The following is a 12,328-nucleotide window of genomic DNA, read 5'->3' as shown; positions in this document are numbered from 1 at the left end:
AATCAAATGAGGAGGCGTAAATTCAATAGTAAATTTTGCGCATATGGAGCTCTAACTTAAGAAAACTTGCATGTAATGAGATGGCACTTCACAGACAGCTTCCCTGTGAGGGTCTGGGGCAGCTCGCAGAGGTTGCCATACCTCACCTGCTAGGGGGCGCTATAACATGCAAAAATTTGCCCCATGCACTCAGATTGGCCGATCCACATGAAACTTGGCAGACATCATCTATGGGCCTCTGGGAACCAGGTCCTAAAGCAGACACTCCATACTTCCAAAATGGCTGACGTAATCGGCCAATCAGTGATCGGCACGCGTTTGACAGGCTTACCATTGGTCGATCTGCACGAAACCTCTTGGGTGTGGACAAGTGCACGCCCCCTATGACATAATCCAGCCAGGTGTCGATTGGCCACTGGGGGGCGCTATTGCAAAAAAAGCAAGTGTATCCCCTACATAATTCCACTTGGGAACATGCAATTGGACTCTGTTGATTCCTTGCAGTAGTGCGAACAACTTTCCCATTACATGTCCTATTAAAAAATGCACAGTTTATTTACAGTTAATAATAGTTTGAAATCATCACTTTTCATACTCCTCCTAGGATTTTCATACTATCATGTCAAGCAAAGTCTTATAATACTCTACAGAGTGTGAAATCAAAAAACAATCTAAAGATTTTGGATTTGAGGACACTTATACCTGCTAAATATTTTTTTAATGGACAGCATCGATACATATAATATTCATATTCTTAAAGCTCTTTCATATTTTACCCAATTCTGACCAAAATGCACAAGCCCATTCAGAATCCCATCCTGAACAAATTTGTCAAGTTTCATCTAAATCGGTTATCGTATGGCTCTACAGTGCAGTATTATATACAATGCATAAGAATGCATGTAAAGTCCCTCTGTCACCTTCTCCTTCTCACACGCACGCAAGCTGAAACTCACACTCTCAGTCTCTCTCACACTCTCACCCACATTCCCCCTCCCATCTCTGTGCCCTAAGTAAACATTGCTCTGGCTACCTAGATCTCTCTGTGTCTATTAACCAGGCACACACACATACAGGCGCAAGCAGGCCTTCCTATAGCATTCACAATGACACTTCCCTAGCCATACCCACCCATATCTCAGTGACTAACACATGCTCATACAAACTGATATTTGGCTTCTTTTTTGTCTCTCTCTCACACAAACACAGACACACACACCTTTATACCTATATGTATGTATAGTTTCTATGTATACTTATGTATGTATGTATTAGTATATGTTGTCATAGTTTGAGTACATACACTACCACACACACACACACACACACTTCTACCTAAATGTATGTAGTTTGTATGCATATCTATAGTATATGTATAGTATATGTCAGTCATGCCAGTGATGTCAGTCATATCAGACATGCCAGTCATGTCAGTTATATCAGTCATGCCAGTCATGTTCTGCCAGTCATGTAAGTCATGTCATGCCAATCATTTCAGTCCAGTCATATCAGTCATTTCAGTCCAGTCATATCAGTCATGTCAGTCAAATCATCAAATCATTACAGTCATGCCAGTTATGTCAGTCATATCAGTCATGTTAATTTTGTTCGTCATGGCAGTGATGTCATTCCAGTCATGCCAGTCATGTCAGTCATGTAATGCCAGGCTTTGCAGACTACATTCATACTTTGAATACATGGGCAGTCATGTTAGGCATGCTAGGTGTGTAAAGAGTGAATTAACAAAGCATAGTCTCTGGCTCCCTCAATCTCTCTCTGTCGGTGATATACAGGCCCAATCATGTATAGACACATGCAGGCCTTCCTATATTGTTCACATAGATGCAGCCCTAGCCAGATGTGCTGTTTCTGTGTCTCCCTTTCTGACACATGCAGATGTCATTACACACTATCTGTAGAGCACACACTGGCCAAACCCAAACAGCTTCTTTTCACTTTTAGGTCTAAAGGACCTTTTGGGCTTCCTTTTGCTTATTGTGTGTGTGAACCCGCCTATCGCCGCTTGCGGCTATATTTGTATTTGTTCCAGTGTATTCCAATATTTTTAACCAAATCTTTTTTCTTATAGACAAGCTAATATCAGAATTTATATGGAATGGGGAAAATGCACGCATCCGCAAAAGTATCCTGCAGCGACATCGAGAACATGGTGGACTATCGTTACCCAATTTTCAATATTATTATTGGGCAGCCAATGCCCGCTCTGTTATATTGGCTTAAATCAGATATTGATGGTCCTGAGTGGCTGTCTCTGGAGAATTTGTCATGTCAACCTGCTTCATTACATGCTTTGCTCTGCTCAACGTTCCCATCACCTCATCCAGTATGCAGACAACACTCAGCTATATTTATCGGCAAAACCCGATGATTTAGGTGTAAACAGTGAAATCGAGAAATGTGTAGAAGAGATAAAACATTGGATGGCGTGTAACTTTCTAGCACTAAATCCTGATAAAACAGAATTAATAATAGTTGGGTCTAGGGCTGCGAGAGACAAGATACGAAATGTAGCATTGGATCTACATTCTTTTACTATAACCCCCAGCGCAGAGGTAAAGAACTTGGGCCTCACAATAGACCCAGATCTCTCGTTCGATACACATATTAATAATATAACTAGAGAAGCGTTCTTTCACTTGCGCAACATTGCTAAAATTAGAAACATTAAATACTAGTGATGCGGAAAAACTAATCCATGCATTCATATCCTCTCGTTTAGATTATTGCAACAGTCTCCTAGCTGGATGTTCTGGTAAATCGATAAACAAACTCCAGCTGGTTCAGAACGCAGCAGCACAAGTTTTAACAAAAACTAAAAAAGTTTGATCACATTAGTCCCGTACTATCGTCATTACACTGGCTGCCAATTAGATTCCGTATTGACTATAAAATACTTTTATTAACATATAAAACGCTGCATGCCTTAGCTCCAGACTATCTTAGTGAACTTATTGAACAATATAACCCAGCACGTTCACTTCGCTCGCAGGACGCAGGGTTATTAACTGTTCCTAGGATCAAAAAGATCACAGCAGGTGGAAGAGCCTTTTCTTTTAAAGCTCCACACTTGTGGAATAATCTTCCTGCCTCTATTCGGGACTCAGACACAGTCTCAATGTTTAAAACTCGATTAAAGACTTATCTGTTTAGTTTGGCCTTTGATTAATCTGTTACATATTTACCACGTCACGTATCTTTTCTCCGAGGTTCACCTGGGGAGCACTGCAGTCGGAGCCTACAATACCAGCATCACTGCTCCGACACGGAATGAAAGCCTGGCGTTCATCAACAGACATTTACAGTGACAATATCAAAACCCAGAACTTTAATTTTTACCTTTTACTTAGTCTGATTGTGTGATTTGTGTGAGACTTGTGTATTTGTCTGTATTTTGTGTAATTTGTGTGTTAACGGGCCGCCCAATGGAGGATGGGTTCCCTTTTGAGTCTTGGTTCTCCCGAGGTTTCTTCCTATTCCCCACCATCATAGGGAGTTTTTCCTCGCCACTGTCACCTTTGGCTTGCTCATTAGGGTTCTGGACCCATAGTATTGTTAACCTTTGAAATCCTGTGAAGCGCTTTGTGACCACATGTGTTGTGAAAAGCGCTATACAAATAAACTTTGATTTGATTTGAAATACTCTCTAAATCCAGTGGTTAACCATTCTCTTAAAATATGGGGACAGTTTAGAAGACATTTCTCACTTAATGATATTTCCGTCCATGCTCCCATAACTAAAAATCAGATGTTTACTCCTTCCATTATAGATGATTCTTTTGATGCCTGGTCTCAGGGTACTAAGAGATATGTATGTTGAAGGCAGTTTTGCAACTTTTCAGCATGTGAAAACCAAATTCCAAATTCCTAATGCTCACTTCTTCAAATATCTTCAACTTCGCAGTTTTGTATCGTCATCTGTTTGTAATTTCCCTTCATTACCACCTGAGTCGCTTCTAGAAACTCTTCTAGAGGTGAATCCGTATTCTAAAGGAGCCATTGGTAAAATTTATAGTATAATGAATACTTATAATATGGGGCCATTGGCTCGTGTGAAGAGGCTATGGGAAGAGGACCTAGCTATAGGAATAACTGAGGATGTCTGGCAATCTATATTGAAAAATGTTCATTTATCTTCGATATGTCAAAGACACTGAGTGATCCAATTTAAAGTGGTCCATAGATTGCACCGGTCCAAAGTAAAACTGGCAAAATTTAAACGGGAGATAGATCCTCACTGTGATAGATGTGAAGTTGAGCCTGGAACTCTGTACCACATGTTTTGGCTTTGTCCAAAACATGAAGATTTTTGGAAGGCTATATTTAGGTTTATCTCTGATATATTGGGGACAGTAATAGAGCCTGATGCTATAATCTCTATATTTGGCATTGCACCACAGTATCCTCATTTAAATCAAAATAATAAAATCCTTATAGCTTTTACTACTCTTTTAGCTCGAAAGCAAATACTACTTAAATGGAAAGATAAGTCCCCTCCAACTTTTAAAATGTGGTTTACTGAACTTCTATACAATTTGACTATGGAAAAAATAAGGTATTCTATAAGAGGTTGTGCCTACAAATTCCTTGATATCTGGCAACCAGTTTTGGATCAAATTAGGGAGATGGATCCCTCGCTAATCTCGTTTTCACAGGAGTAATGTACATATTTTGTAAATTTTATTTATTTATTTTCCTCTCCTTTGTGCATATTAATACTTTATGAATCTTTTCAAATCTATATTTATATCTGTGCAACAGTTGGGGGTTGTTTTGGGCGGGGGGGGGTTGAAATAATGACAAAAATAAAACATGTATCATATAGTGTATTAATGCTTAAGATGTTCAATAAAAACACTTTGATAAAAAACAAAAACAACTTCAGCTGATTCAAAACGCAGCTGCGAGTTCTCACTAGGAGTAAAAGAAGGGAGCACATCACTCCCATCCTTAAATCCTTACACTGGATACCCGTATGTTACAGGAAAGACTTTAAGGTACTATTACTGGTCTATAAATGTCTTAATGGTGCAGGAACAGTATATTTATTGGATGTGCTCCAACAATATGAGACGACCAGAACTCTGATCATTAGAGGAGCCCCAACACTAGATACTTTTAAATCCAGACTGAAATGTTTGAGCAGGCCTTCAGCTCCGTTTAATTACCTTTACTCTGTAAAGGCACTTTTATCTTCATTAATTTAACTTCCTTTAAATCTACTGTTTTAATCATGCTTTTAGATTTTATTGTTTCCTTTTTACGTTTAATTTTAACATTTTATTTTTATCTTCTTATATTTGCTCCCTCTTTAGATCTGCTTTTAGTTAAACTTTGTCTCTCTCCTCAGCAGAAACTTATTGCAGAGGTTATGACTTCTCTCCTGGTACGTGTATACACAGGCGACTCCAGACTTAGTTCATAGGGAACTGTCAGGATCAGGGGATCTAACTCGACAAGAGTCGAGAGGTTTGGTGGTCGAATTCCATGGGGGCTTATACAGGTGGCACCATTGGTGGTTACCAGGCAGGGTAACTGAGTGATTGGGAATTTCACCCTCGGCTGGGAGTCGAGCACCAGGTGGCCGCGCATAACTGTGGGCCAACGAGCACACGGTTCGCAGAAAACCAATGAGAGTGAAGGTCGCGCTCTGTGTGAGTGTTTGTTGTACGAGAGAGCGTGGATCTTATTTACTTTTTTATTATCTTATTTACTTTACTTTTTTACATTTTATGTTATTTTATTTATAAATTTTTATGTGATTAATTTCTTTTCATTTGTAAAGCACTTTGAATGACCGTTGTGTATGAAAGGTGCTATATGTCAGGGTTCGACCCAGGCACGTGACTCCTGCTGCCACTAGGCGGAGCCCGCGAGCTGTAACCAGGGGCAATCAAGCCCGATAGGTTGCACCTGTTCTACAGCCTATTTAAGACAAGCGACTTCAGCAACTCATTGCTGAAGTTGTTTGTTGTTCTATGCACACACAGCCCAAGCCAGTTTTCTCTCGTCTCCGGACTACCTCTCGTTTCTCCAGTTCTCCTGTTTCTACCCTGAGTGTTCTCAGGTTGTTTTTTGTTTCCTTCTGTCTTTTCCCTCTTTGTTCTTTGTTGGTTTGTTCTCCAGTGTTCTGGTTAACAGACTGGCAGGTAACCAGGTAGAAGCTATTGGTCTTGTTACCATAGCTTCCTCTTTTGTTTCTTATTTTTTCCCTTCCCCTCTGACACGTCGAGTTTGCCTCCGTGTACTTTTCGTTTTTTCCCATTTTTCTTTTTTGGACGCGTTGTATTTCTTTCCGCGTGTTTTTTGTTTGTTTTACTTACCTGGTCTTTACACACGTCGAGCTTCTCCGTGTTGTCTTTCTGTTGTTTCCCTCTGGGGTTTTTGTTTTCATTATTTCCCGCATTCGCGGAGGTTTCATTTGGCTGTTTTTTGCCGTTTGTTTTATCGGGTCGCGTTTGAGTCCTCACCACGTTTAAACCAACGCGTCACCGCCGAGAGCGGCGGCGAGGCGTAACAGAACAACTTCAGCCTTTTATGGACTCAGCTGACCCGTCTGCTGAGGAGGTGCGGAATGCCCTCGCTATGCAAGGGCAAGCTATCGGCAGGCACGAGCAATCACTTCGGGAAATACTCACCCAGCTCCAGGCTATCTCTCTCGCGGTTCAAAAACCAGATCCGCCCGTGACAGCTGCCAGTCCTCCGGTTTTCTCCGGAGCTGGGGGGTTGCTTGCCGATTCCCGTACGGAACCTGCATTGCCCGCTCCGGCACGTTATAGTGGTGATCCCAATGAGTGTAGGGGGTTTTTATTACAGTGCTCTCTGATTTTCGAGCAGCAACCATCCCGTTTTCCCACCGAGCGTGCTAAAGTGGCTTATGTGATGGCGTTGCTTTCAGGGAAAGCACTGCGGTGGGCTACACCCGTGTGGGAGAATCAACCCGAACTCTGTTCCTCTTTCGAACGGTTTTCTAGGGCTATGCGGCATACGTTTTTCCACCCGGCTTCTGGAGGTATTGTCGCGTCAAAACTGTTACGTTTGCGACAGGGTAGATCGACTGTGGCAGAATACTCATTAGAGTTCCGCACTCTGGCGGCAGAGAGCGACTGGGGTACAGAAGCATTAGGGGCTATATACATAGAAGGTCTAAGTGAAGAGATAAAGGACGAACTGTCCCTCAGAGAGCCACCCAGCGGGTTAGACGACGCCATAGAACTCACAGTTAGGTTGGATAATCGGCTACGGGATCGTAAACATCGCCGTTTGTTCGCACCGTCCAGTGTTAAACCAGTTTCTCCCGTACTTAAGACTACCCAAGGGGACAGTGAAGCATCAGAACAGCCCATGCAGTTAGGACACACTCGCCTCTCTCCCCAGGAAAGACAAACCCGCTTACGGGAGGGCAAGTGTCTCTATTGCGGTCGGGCTGGCCATAGAATCGCCGAGTGCCCCGAATTACAGGGAAAAGGGCAGACCCGTCGGTGAATGGGGTTGCATCGACGGGTCATGGCGCTTACGTACCCAACTGTGGTCTTATGCCCCACGTAGTAGTCTCATGGAGGGGTTCTGACGAACACCGGGTTGTGGCTCTCGTTGACTCGGGGGCCACCGGTAATTTCATCGACTCCAACCTCGTAGCTTCCCTCTCCATACCTCTGGTTCCCTTAGAGAAGCCTCTCTCAGTGTCCGCCGTAGACGGCAAGATGCTCACTTCAGGTGATGTTACCCACCAGACTGTTCCTCTAACGGTTACTATAGGGAACCATCACGAAACACTCACCCCTTATGTCATCGCTGCTCCTAAACTGCAGCTGATTTTGGGGTTTCCCTGGCTTCAACGCCACAACCCTGATGTTGACTGGCTCAACCTTTCTATCAACCGATGGAGTAAAGTATGCGAACAATCATGCTTGGTGCCACGCTGCAGTAAACCCGGGGAGAGACCAGAGGAAATAGCAGGTTTAGAAAAAGTCCCTGCTGTTTATCACGACTTAAAAGAAGTATTTAGCAAACGCAAGGCGGGTTCCCTACCCCCGCATAGGGCCTGCGACATAGCTATCAATCTCTTACCTGGCACTACTCCTCCTAGGGGGCGTTTATTTTCTTTGGCACTACCTGAACGCAAGGCTATGGAAACCTACATTCAGGAAGCGCTCGCTGCGGGTACTATCCGTCCCTCTACCTCTCCCGCTGGTGCAGGTTTCTTCTTTGTAGGAAAAAAAGATGGGGGTCTCCGTCCTTGTATTGACTACAGGGGACTTAACAAGATCACCATCAAAGACCGTCACCCTTTGCCTCTTATGTCTTCCGCCTTCGAGGCCCTTCAACGGGCAACGGTTTATACTAAGTTAGATCTCAGGAGCGCGTATAATCTGTTGCGAGTCAGAGAAGGCGACGAGTGGAAAACCGCCTTCAATACTCCCTCTGGTCATTACGAATATTTAGTCATGCCGTTTGGACTCATGAACGCACCCGCGGCTTTTCAGAGGTTCGTTAATGGTGTTCTTAGGGAGGCTCTGGATGAATACGCCTATGTTTATCTCGACGACATCCTGATATATAGCCGTACCATCACAGAGCATCAGCAACATGTTCGCCGCGTTCTCCAGTTGTTATTAGAGAATCACCTCTACGTTAAGCTGGAGAAATCATTGTTCCACGTCTCCGAGGTGGCCTTCTTGGGGTTCATAGTCGCTAAGGGTCACCTGGCTATGGACCCCGCCAAAATCAAAGCCGTTACTCAGTGGCCCGTGCCCACGTCCGTTCGTTTGGTTCAACGCTTTCTGGGTTTTGCAAACTTCTATAGACGGTTTATCAGAAATTTTGGTTCCCTTGCTGCTCCGCTCTCTGCCCTTACTAGTAAGAAGTTGGGGAAATTCACGTGGACCCCTGAAGCCCAGAAGGCGTTCGAGACGCTTAAGGGTCTTTTTACCAGTGCTCCGGTGTTGCGGGTTCCGGACCCTGAACTCCCTTTCATTGTTGAAACTGATGCCTCTGATTTGGGCGTTGGGGCGGTTCTCTCAGAGAGTCGGGAAACCGCCTAAGCTGTACCCCTGCGCCTACTTTTCGCACCGGTTCACCCCCACGGAAAGGCGGTATGACGTAGGGGACAAAGAACTCCTGGCCGTTAAAATGGCCTTAGAGGAGTGGCGGCACTGGCTGGAGGGAACTCGTCACCCTTTTCTGGTCTGGTCTGACCATAAGAACCTGACGTACCTCCAGCAGGCCAAGCGTCTCAACGCTAGACAGGCTAGGTGGGCCCTGTTTTTTAGCAGTTTCAATTTCACGTTGTCATATCGTCCGGGTTCTAAAAACACTAAGCCCGACGCTTTGTCTCGGCAGTGGGAACCTCCTCATGTTGACAGTTCCCCGGAAACCGTGCTTCCCCCGGGGGTTGTAGTGGCACCCATCAGGTGGGGTATAGAAAAAACCGTGCAGGACGAACTCGCCAATGAACCCGGGCCTAGTAGTGTTCCTCCTGGCTGTCTGTACGTCCCCTCGACCGTCCGGCGCAAGGTCCTCTTGTGGGGACACACTGAACGTTACGCAGCGCACCCTGGCGCTAGGCGGACCGCCGAGCTCATAAGACGAAGGTTTTGGTGGCCAGCTATGGATCAGGAGATCCGCGACTTTGTAGCCTCCTGCGAGGTGTGTAACCGAAGTAAGGCGCCACGCAACAAGCCTAGGGGGTTGTTGCACCCGTTACCCACACCCTCCAGACCGTGGTCTCATATCTCCCTTGACTTCGTCACCGGGCTTCCGTCCTCTAAAGGACTTACCACCATTCTCGTGGTCGTGGACAGGTTTTCCAAGTTTAGTAAGTTTATCGGCCTGGCCAAACTGCCCTCCGCCCGGGAGACCGCGTCTCTCTTGCTCATCCATGTTGTCCGCAATTACGGGTTCCCTCAGGACGTGGTGTCCGATAGAGGGCCCCAGTTCGCCAGCAGCTTTTGGAAGGCGTTCCTGTCCCTTCTCGGCGCCTCCGCTAGCCTGTCTTTGGGTTTCCATCCCCAGTCCAATGGCCAGACCGAGCGCGTAAACCAGGACCTGGAGCAGACCCTCAGGTGCCTGGCTTCCTCTAACCCTGCGTCCTGGGCTGACCACTTGTTGTGGGCCGAGTACGCCCACAACACGCTGTGGCATTCGGCTCTGGGCATGTCACCCTTCGAGTGCTTGTTCGGATACGCCCCTCCGCTGTTTGCAGACCATGAACAAGCCGTGGCTGTGCCTTCCGCTAGGGCTCAGTTTCGGCGCTGCCGCAAGGCATGGTCAAGGGCCCGCTCGGCCTTGTTGAAGGCCTCCTCCGCCTATTGCCGCAGCGCCAACAAGCACCGTCTCCCTGCGCTGTCCTTCCGTCCTGGGCAGCGTGTGTGGTTGGCGGCTGGAAACGTACCGGTTCGGGGTGGTACTAAGAAACTGGCTCCTCGCTTCCTGGGTCCATTTAGGATAGACCGTCGCATCAACCCGGTTACCTACCGTCTGGTTCTCCCTCCGTCCATGCGTGTTCCACGTGTCCCACCTCCGTCCGTACTTGTGTGGTTCTTCTCCCGCCCCGGCTCCTCCTGCGCCGGCTATGGTTGGTGGGGGTCCGGTTTACACTGTGCGACGTCTTTTGGACGTCCGTCGGGTTAGGGGGCGGGACCAGTTTCTGGTGGATTGGGAGGGTTATGGGCCTGAAGAGCGGTCTTGGGTCCCCAGGGCGCGCATCCTGGATCGTTCCCTGATCACCTCCTTTTATCGCGACAGGGCTGTGGCCCTGGGCCCGCGGGGACTCGGGCCCAGAGGGGGGGGTTCTGTCAGGGTTCGACCCAGGCACGTGACTCCTGCTGCCACTAGGCGGAGCCCGCGAGCTGTAACCAGGGGCAATCAAGCCCGATAGGTTGCACCTGTTCTACAGCCTATTTAAGACAAGCGACTTCAGCAACTCATTGCTGAAGTTGTTTGTTGTTCTATGCACACACAGCCCAAGCCAGTTTTCTCTCGTCTCCGGACTACCTCTCGTTTCTCCAGTTCTCCTGTTTCTACCCTGAGTGTTCTCAGGTTTTTTTTTGTTTCCTTCTGTCTTTTCCCTCTTTGTTCTTTGTTGGTTTGTTCTCCAGTGTTCTGGTTAACAGACTGGCAGGTAACCAGGTAGAAGCTATTGGTCTTGTTATCATAGCTTCCTCTTTTGTTTCTTATTTTTTCCCTTCCCCTCTGACACGTCGAGTTTGCCTCCGTGTACTTTTCGTTTTTTCCCATTTTTCTTTTTTGGACGCGTTGTATTTCTTTCCGCGTGTTTTTTGTTTGTTTTACTTACCTGGTCTTTACACACGTCGAGCTTCTCCGTGTTGTCTTTCTGTTGTTTCCCTCTGGGGTTTTTGTTTTCATTATTTCCCGCATTCGCGGAGGTTTCATTTGGCTGTTTTTTGCCGTTTGTTTTATCGGGTCGCGTTTGAGTCCTCACCACGTTTAAACCAACGCGTCACCGCCGAGAGCGGCGGCGAGGCGTAACACTATATAAATAAACTTGCCTTGCCTTGCCCAAGTTAAATTATTACAGCCTAGCTAAAAAGGCAGAACCAGAAGGTAACATAGACTTGGGAGCATTCTGAGACATTGGCATCCATCCACTGGACTGTCAACAAACTTGAGTGACTACGAGCAATGACAGGATGACAGCACCAGCGCCCCAGTCTACCATAAAACCCTTCATCTATGAACCCCTGGATCTATACCTTTATCTAAGGGGGGATATTAATTATCAAACGCTAAACTAAATAAGTGGGTATTCAACCTAGACTTAAAGATTGTGACTGTGTCAGAGTCCCGGACGCATTTTGGAAGATTGTTCCAAAGCTGGGGGGCCTTATAAGAAAAGGCTATTCCCCCTGCTGTTACCTTATTAATTTTTGAAACTAATAAAAGACCAGCACCCTGTGATCTTAGTTGACGTGGGGGTTCATAATAGGAAATAAGTTCCTGGAAGTATTCAGGAGCAAGCCCGTGCAGTGCTTTATAAGTTAATAAAAAAATTTTTAATCAATACGAAATTTAACTGGGAGCCAATGCAGGGCTGATAGGACTGGTCTGATATGCTGAAATTTTCTAGTTCTAGTTCTGCGACATTTGGAACTATTTGAAGTTTATTTAGATTCCTATTTGAACATCCTGACAGTAGTGAGTTACAGTAGTCTAATCTAGAGCTAACAAAGGCGTGCACCAATTTTTATGCATCATCCTGTGATAATGCATTTCTTAACTTGGCAATGTTGCAGAGATGTAGAAAAGCTATCCTAGTAGTATTATCTATGTATTTATCAAATGATAGGTC

The 12,328-nt window shown here is 45.7% G+C and overlaps 1 long non-coding RNA gene across 3 annotated transcripts in view; it reads left to right on the top strand.

Moving 5' to 3' along the window:
- The window catches only part of LOC143523307 (uncharacterized), an 88,190-nt gene that overhangs the window by 48,916 nt on the left and 26,946 nt on the right, over window positions 1-12,328 (top strand). The window contains exon 4 of one of the 3 annotated variants that reach the window (XR_013133281.1): window positions 3,228-4,665. The exons of the other annotated variants lie outside the window; for them this stretch is intronic. This is a non-coding gene — a long non-coding RNA (uncharacterized LOC143523307). Of the gene's footprint in view, window positions 1-3,227; window positions 4,666-12,328 lie in introns of those variants that run through there. 3 annotated transcript variants of the gene reach the window in all.

This window comes from Brachyhypopomus gauderio, chromosome 9 (genome assembly GCF_052324685.1).
Source record: "Brachyhypopomus gauderio isolate BG-103 chromosome 9, BGAUD_0.2, whole genome shotgun sequence".
In the NCBI taxonomy this organism is placed as follows: Eukaryota; Metazoa; Chordata; class Actinopteri; order Gymnotiformes; family Hypopomidae; genus Brachyhypopomus; species Brachyhypopomus gauderio.
The sequence above is the reverse complement of the archived record's forward strand: the minus strand, read 5'-3'. Positions and strand labels throughout refer to the sequence as shown.